Source organism: Sciurus vulgaris (assembly GCF_902686455.1).
Source record: "Sciurus vulgaris genome assembly, contig: HiC_scaffold_182_arrow_ctg1, whole genome shotgun sequence".
NCBI classification, from domain to species: Eukaryota; Metazoa; Chordata; class Mammalia; order Rodentia; family Sciuridae; genus Sciurus; species Sciurus vulgaris.
The window spans coordinates 778,532-787,430 of NW_027632871.1; the positions used below are offsets into that span (position 1 = coordinate 778,532).

Sequence of the window (8,899 nt, forward strand, 5' to 3'; positions counted from 1 at the left end):
TGTGTAGGCTTAATTTATATCATCATTTAATGATTTTTAACCACATAAATTTTTTAAAGATTTTTTGAAGTTACAGATGGACAGCATGCCTTTGATTTATTTATTTTTATGCAGTGTTGAGGATTGAATCCATTGCCTCACTTTTGCCAGGCAAGTGCTCTGCCACTGAGCTACAACCCCAGCCCAACCAAGTAAATTATTAATATGTGTTCTGGATACTTCTCCTGTTTGAGGCAATTGGTTTTAGGAATCTTCATTAATAGAAACTTCAATGAGCACTCTATGAGTACAAAGTCATTTAGGCAGCTATTCTTACTTTTCCGTAAATTATTCTTTATTTCCCGTCCTTTTCTGGTTCTTCTACTCACCATGGTAAATGCCCTCTCTACTCTGTAAATGCAAGGCTGGACTTAGGCCAGAGAATAAGAGGCCACAAATATTCCCTATATACATATGATACCAGTCTCGGAGATCAGGATTGGATCCTTGTCCCCTGATGTTGAAGATTAAATACCTGAGAAACACCGAGGCAAGCATAGAAAGCAAGTTTTATTTAAGAAAGAGACAGAGATAGCATACTTCTCTGGAAATAAGTGGGGCCCAGAGCTGGATGCCCATGGAAGTGGGTGTGTCTTGCTCTTTTATAGACCCCAGAATCCCGCGCCTTCTCTTTTCTTCTTTTTTTCTTCTCCAAAGGGCAGGAAGGTACGGCACAGGGGCTAATCATTAATAACTCTTTGTGTCAGGAACTGTGATCTATAGGTTACATGTTAGTGATACTATGAAAATCCTCAAACTGAGTGGCAAGAAGTATATACACAATGGAGGTGCATATATACTTCCTTTTTAACATGCTGTCTTCCTTGTTTATTGTCTTTGGCTCATTACATGTCTTTTTTTTTCTCCCAGAAAGTGAACAAATTTCAGTTTGATGTTTTATAACAGAAGTCCATCATGGGTTCTTTGTTAGTTAATCTTGTCAAAAATAAGATACATTTCTGCCTTCCAGGCTTCAGCGTCCATATGAAGGTGGATATTTTTATAGTTTTTTAGCCAGAGAATTGCTTAAAAATCCCCTTTATATATTTCCTTTTAAAAATTTATATTATTGGAACATCAGTGGTTTTCCTGATCCTGGAAAAGAATGGAACAGTTATAGAAGTAAATGACAGAAATAATATTGTACTGATGTGCATTAAAATGTAATGAATATAACTAGGCCAAGAAATGGAGGGAAGTACTCTGTGGGCTGCAGGATGAAATTCCGATCATGTAACACTGATTCATGTCCAAAAGAATTTCCAGAGAAGCAGTGCTATGACTTTGATGGGAAACATTTCAACATCAGTGGTCTTTCCCCTAATAGGAGGTGGCTTCCAATGTATAGTGGGAGCAAGTAATTATAATATCTTTGACATAAATTTTTTTGAGATCTAAGAACACATGGCTTTATTATTTTACACCCTGAACTGACTCTTTTTAAAATTTTTACAGTTGCCATAAAAGATCTTTGTAAACTCTATTTTCAGTTGCCAGAACTACTAACTTCTACCAGTTGAAGGACAGGGTTGCTGAAACCAGTGACATCTGTGTTCAAGGCCTGTGTCGGGTAAGTAAACTAGACGTTTATATATATACATACACAAACACACACACACACACACACCATGATTCAATTGCAATAGTTTTCTTCTCTTTCTCTAACCAGATATTCCTTGTGTTGCTTTCTGGTACATTCTTGTGACTTCCAGTAAATTAATTTTTATACCATATTATCTATTGGAGTGTGATTAGATTTGTTACTAAGCCATTCTCTGTCATTTAATAATGACTCATAAAGCACTGTTTGCTGATTTTGTTTTGCTCATTCAATTCAGAATCAAGATAAAGATGGTGTGAGCTCCCTAAAAAGGTAGAAACTGCTTTTGCCACTTTGATTTTGACCTGCTATGGTGACATTTAACGGGTAACACCTTTGTTAAAATTCTCTCTCTAGCCCTCTCTCTCTCATTTCCTTTTTTTTTTTCAGTGCTGGGGATTGAACCCAGGGCCTCATGCTTGCAAGGCAAGCACTCTACCGACTGAGCTATATCCCCAGCCCTCTTTTTCATTTCTTATGTGTGTTCAAGGAGTATCTTAATTGTACTAATTGTGTTTTGAAGTAGTCTGGCTGTGATCATGTGTTAAACTCCAAGGTCAAGAGAGACAAACATGGAGTGTGTGGTGGAGATAACTTACTGCAGGACAATGGCAGGTGTCTTCAGCAGTTCCCATTATGTTCAGCTGTGTATTCGCTTCTAGTTTTCCCTTTTATTTAATGTAATAGTAGAGTACATGATGAAGGTATAATAGTAACACTTTGCTATTGTTTTCTGTGCTCTATACCCTCAGTTCAAAGTGATTATGAAAGAAATACTTCCTAAATATAAAAATTACATCTTATACCAAATGTACTTTTAAATTAATGAATTCACCTTCCCAAGACAAATCTAATTATTAAAAATATAATAGGTGCATTTTGAGAATAAGAGTAATTTCAGGGTTATTTGACCAAGATGTGTAAATAGATTCCTAGCAATTGAATGTTCTTGTAATCTAAAATATATGTACTTATGATATTTTTTTCAGGAAACTTGCTTTAAATTATTATCATTTGAACCTCTCTTTTTTTTTTTGTCTGACCTGGTCTAGCTGTTGTGTTTGTTATTAAAATTGAAAATTTTTATTGAAGATAAAGAATAAAACCATTAACTTAAATAGTGGATCATAAGTATCATCACACTTAATTTCTCAAGCAGTATCTGAATTACAGATATTAATAATTGATATTTGGTCTTGATTTCATTTTTACTCAAAATGGCTATGAGAATATCTCAGATATTTTCCAGTCTAAAATTTTCTGGACATTGTTTTCTTTTTTATGAAATAAAAGCACACCATTAATACTTTCCTTGCACAGTACAAGTGTGTTATTTATAGCTATGTTTTTCAGCATCATATTGTGTTCATATGTGTTTGAACATGTGTTAGGTTATTATGAGTTACCCCAATTATAACTTAAAACTCAAAGATTATATTTTTATCTATAAAGTAAGTGTAGAACAAACACTTCATACTCTTCCATGCTGGTAGTACTTATTAGATGATTTGACGTACTATTTTTCTAGTTTTTATGCATTATTTCATGAAAGCCACACACATTTGATCTCCTATAATCAATGACTCATACTTATCACAGTCCGTTGAAAGGTATATTTCTTGAGGAGAAAACATATTTCAAATTAAGATTAAATAGTTAACCTTGCAAAAACTGTATTGTGAATTAATTGATTTGTAAATGGAGAAAAGTGTTGAAGTCATTTTCAGTACCTTAAATGGCATTGGCCACATTTCTGCTCCCTGCTGGTCACCTTTATCTTGTGTTTGCAATGTATCAGAATAGCTTTCTTGAAAAACTCTAGCAGATAGAGTGAAAGTAGTGAACAGGAATATTTTATAGTGAAGAGAAGGTGAGTTGAAATTATTCTTTAAGGTTGATAACCTACAACTAATATGTATGTATACTGTACACAGATTCTTCCTACCATTTATCACATTATATTTAAAATGGGATGACTTAAAGAGATAGAAAAAGGCATGGCAAGTATATCAGGATCACAAATTTAAGCTTTTATAAAACTTCTTAAGTGTATCCAATGTTTTAAAATTTAGTGCATGAGAAATACTACAGTTTCTCTCACTTGTTTATTAAGTAGGGGAAAATCCTAATAAGAAAGGACAAGAAAAACTTAGATTAACATAACTAGAACATAATCAATTATATACTTCCCCAAGAGTATTTAGATAACTATGTAATATGAATGTTTCTGTGTCAGGAACAGAATGTTGCTGTGTCAGGAACAGAATGTTTCTGTGTTTCTGTTTCTTGTTTAATATATATTTAATATAGTATTTCCCCTTTTTCTTTATTGAATTTGATCTCATAAAATAGAGGTATTACTTTTTTTTTAATTCCAGTAAACTTTTAATTTTTCTTATAGCTAGTTTATTAATAGACTTTAAAGAGCAATGTAAAATTGAGGGGGGGGGTAGATAAAAGGATTCCAGATTGTCGGGGGTAAATAAATATAGGGATTCCAGGTTATACTACAAACTAAAAGCTTATGAAATAGCTTGAGGTTTTCTTTATTAGTATTATTATTTCTCAGCAATGGAATTTACTGCTTACTCTCTGTTCACATTATCACATGCAAAGACCAATTGTATTGATACATCCTGGATTTGTGAATAGCACTTGAAAGTTCATCTTTTTCCCAATAGAAAATCTAAATGCATTAGTGAAACTTAAAAATTTAGTCAAACTAAATTTAGATTTAGAAAATCTAAATGCATTAGTCAAGCTTGAATATGCTAACTAAGCACTTAAGGTGCTAACATACTAATTTCATTCTGTTCTATATTAAGAATTGTGTGCTGGACGTGGAGGTGCATACTTGTAATTCCAGTGACAGGGGAGATTGAGGCAAGAAGATTTCAGGTCAGTCTCAGCAACTTAGAACCTGTCTCAAAATAAAGAATAAAAAGGGCTGAGGATGTAATTTAGTGTAGAGAGTCCCTGTGTTCAATCCTTACTATTGAAAATAGTAAAAATGATAATAAAAGGAAGAAAAAACGGAACTTTAAAAATAAAAAAATAGGAAGAATTATACTTTAAGAATTTGAAACTCTATGTGCTTCTAGATGACAGCTGCTTTTTTCCAATCCTTAGTAACTTATTAAGGTATTGGTTCAAAAGGAATAACCAGTTTCACTTTTTAAAGGTAAAATGAAATTAGAACTGACTGTATCATTCATTTAGCAGCAATATCCTCTAGGACACCTGCTCTTGTGAAATTAATTGAACATGTATAACTTTATATTGCAGGTTACAATGTTGTTGTAAAGATTCCCACAGGAGCTACAAACATTGAAATTATTCAGCACAGCTATTCTGGAAAACCAGAAGATGACAATCACCTTGGTAAACATTTTTGGTAAGCAGCAGCCAATATGTGGTTTGTGTGCAATTTCATGGAGGTCTGAGTTTGGTCTGAATTCCTGGAAGGCAACAAGAATCCCTGGAGCAAACACAGTTTCAGTTCCTACTGAGCTTAGGTCCTCTGACTCTGTATATATGTTCTTCTTAAGCTACACAAAATATATCCTTTTTGAAAGAAAAACTGAATTTTTTTTTCATTTTTTTCTTCATAAGGATATTTTAGATAACTGAATGTATGTTCACTTAAAGTTACCTTTGTATTTAGAATACAATTCTCCTTCTTTTAGCTAATAATAATTATGCAACTTTTTGGCATTTATATTTGGAAATTAGCTTTAAAATTTAGATAATTTTGCTTAGACACAACATAAAAAGAATATTTTACAAAACTTTTGCATCTGAGAAACATCTTAAAAGTTGACTTACCAACAATTTACCATGCTGGAATAGGTGGTGATGTTCAGCTGATATTGAGGAATTATCTACTTCACATTAATAAAATATGAAATATTGGCCCAGATAATTAATACTTATAACAGGGAATGTGAATCTGTTATGAATAGTTTATTTCAGGAATTATTTTTGGCATTACCAAAGTCAGATGTAAAGGGATCAACTGCATAATGGATACGGGAATCTTTTTGGGGTGATAGAAAAGTTTTAGAACTAGATTAAGGTGGTGGTTGCACATTATGAATGTATTAAATGCTATTGATGTGTTCATTTAAAGTGATTAATTCTGTGTTTTCTGAATTTCATCCTAATAAATGCAAATGATTAATTTTCCCAGAGAATAAAATATAAATATTTTGACATATTATCCTTTTATTTATTTGAAATTCTTTTTCTTCTGCTAAGAAATATTAACCTGTGTGAATAGACACAGAAAAATGCTACAGTATATGTAGATAAATAATCCAGTAGGTCTCTCTAAGGTTCCAAGTGTACATATCTGTATCTTCCTGGGAGTGGACCACAGGTTCTGCCCAAGGTTAAAAAATTAGAAATGTTCATCAATAAAGTATCATCCTTTCTAAGAGAACTACAAATGTAAATGTTAAAGTTTAATTTGAAGTGAGCAAAACAAACATAAATTCACTAGAAGGGATTTTTAAAATGTTCATGAAATTTTGTAATTAAAAGTAACAAAATATGTAGAATTTTTTTAAAGAAGCCTTTGTTTCCCTTAGAGTTAATGTAACAGGTAGTTCTTTAAATAGGCCTGTCTACATTTGATCAAGTGCAGATTACTACGCAGAGGAATTTCTGTTTCAGAGAATAAGTTCAGAATGTTATTTGTTCTTCATTGAACTCAGTATAATATATAAAGGCAGTTTAACTAGTTCACATATACACAGAAACATGTAACTGATTTTGCAATGATCCCTTCAAGATTGCTTTTTCAGAGGGGTATTGCATTTATTATGAAGTTTAGCATTTATTATGAAGTAAGTCACCTTTGTGCTTTTGGTGCAGTTCCCTGCTTGTCAAACACATTTTTTCCCAAAAGGTTATTGTTTCACTGAGAAGTATACTAGTAAAACAAGAGAGAAGCACTTGATTATTACTGTTTTATTATTGTAAAGTTTTAAATATTACATATTCTCTTGAAAATTAAAAATAAATAGCAATGATTTTACCCTTTACACACTTTGTAAACATTTTCCAAATTTGATCCTGATGAAGGGCCTGTTAAGGCAGAAATTTGTATTGATTTATTATGCAATGTAGGAAACTGAGCTAGAAGTTTGTCTAACATCACAAAGCAACTAATTGAGACAACTTGAACTTAACCCACTGTTTGAATACTAAATTCTTTTGTCTTTTTATTACCACACTATTGTGGACACCATGCAATTTTATATTTAAAAAGCAACAAATTAAGAATATATACTATACTGTTCTTTTGCATGCATGTATTTGATAGGCTTATCTTATTACCTATCAATGGGAAAGAGAGAACAAGAAAATGCATGAATAGAGAAGGAGGTAGGAGTATTATTCTGAAAAGCTAATATTCACATATATTTCCCCAGGGATAGAGTGCCTCTACAAAAAGATCAAGACAGGTGCGTAGAGAGCGGTGTAGTCATTTCATAGCCTTTTAGAATACTGACCCTAGTTTTTAAGCTTTGTATTTTTTTTCCCAAGACAAGTATAAATGGAGTCTTGCCACAGTCTGCTCTTTGTTTCCTCCTGTTGATGACCAAGATTGGTTTAGCTGATTTCTTACTACCTGGCCACTTTGTGTAGGTTGCTCCTGAGACTCTGTACCCCTTTCAGATAGAAAAGTGTAGGGTGAATTTATTCTAATATCTTTGGTTGATGTGCTGAAGTTCACCTACTTATAGAATTGATACCACACTGTTGCAAAGTAAGGTTTATTTCTTTAATATTATTCTTAATACCAATTTAAAATTTTATTCTTTAAATTTGATACAGGAATTTAATTTAAACAGTTAAAAAAACTTTTTCTGTATTGTTGACTTTCTTTATGGTTTGATGAGCAATACATTTTTTTCTTTTATAGCCCTATCTGGTGCCCAAGGGAATTTTCTTTTCAATGGAAGTTTTGTTGTATGTTAAAAAGAGAAATAAACATACAAGGAGCTCTTTTTGAATACAGTGGATCAAACAATTCAATATAAAGAATTAACAGTACTGATTGACTGGAAGAAGAACTTGTTTTACAGGTAACTCTTTGGTGGTCAGTGAGACTTTACTTTAATCATGTTAGTGAACTGTAGTGGTTAAGTACTTAGCATTCATTATTAAACATAGAAATTATGTCTGAAGGATGTATGTTTTATAAATTGATTGTATGTTCCTTTGTATCTTTATTGAGGTGCTATGTGTGGGTAATTTATACAACCCTGATGTATGATATTCCTTCCACGTTCCTGTGGAGGATAGAAGTGACCTGTCCACATGGGATGCACATGGACCACAACAAGACTATACCAAAATGTGTCAAGGTACCCCAGTTTTAAAAAGAGATGGTGGTTTAACTGCATGCTGTTATCATTCAGTCCCTTTGAGTCAGGCTGCTATGGAATCTTCCTCCTTTCCATATGACACAGACATACAAAAGTGTAGTTTTATTTTGTCCTTACTTTTCCCTCTCTGTGTTTCTTACTTAAGAGCCCCCACTTAAAACTACTTTTTTCAACTATTCCTGGTACATTCACACATTCTTATTCTCATTCTCTTTATCTCTCTCTCTCTCTCTCTCTTTTTTTTTTTTTTTTTTTTGTAGTTGCAGACATTTTCTCTAACTTACTTACATCCCTCTTCCTAGTGAAATACCTACCTTCTCATCCACTCTCCTCCACACACTTGTTCTTAGCAACCTGTCTCTCTTTTTTTGTGTTGATATTTCAAACATTCTGTCATTCTTTCATTTGCCTTCCATGGTTATGTACTGGTGGCATGAATGACTGAAAGGAGCAGAGAAGAAATGGAAGAGAAATTTATAGTTGGGCAGCAAATGGGAAGACTAGAGTCTTTGTGTAGTGTGTAATTATGGATGCTTAGTTGTGCAATACGTGTTCAATGAAGGACATTTATTGAGGGGTTGCTTTGTTTTAGGTTATTAATGAGACCTCAGTTCTGCATTCAGGTTTTAAAGTCTAGCGGATGCAACAGAAGCATGAGTAGAAATCATAATGTTAAGTAGTATTATAATAGTAATAAAATGGTAAATGCAGTACCTTGTCTCTGTGTGTATCAGAGATGATCAGAGAAAGAAGGTATGAGTAGACTGAAGCTGAGGTATAGAGAAGATGTATGGAATGGAGAAGTCGTTTTCATGGAGAATAGAGAGAAAGCTTAAGAATAGGGGAAAACAGTAGTCAGAGGAAA

At 32.9% G+C, this 8,899-nt stretch overlaps 1 long non-coding RNA gene across 2 annotated transcripts; it reads left to right on the forward strand.

Annotated features, from left to right (window-relative positions):
- Positions 1–476: 476 nt before the first annotated feature.
- On the forward strand, positions 477–8,513 carry LOC306652411. 2 transcript variants are annotated; one of them, XR_013761388.1, is made up of 4 exons: positions 477–1,609; positions 4,465–4,537; positions 4,925–5,033; positions 7,569–8,513. It is a non-coding gene; the product is annotated as an uncharacterized lncRNA (long non-coding RNA). The 2 variants fall into 2 exon arrangements; XR_013761389.1 differs by lacking the exon at positions 4,465–4,537.
- Positions 8,514–8,899: the final 386 nt, after the last annotated feature.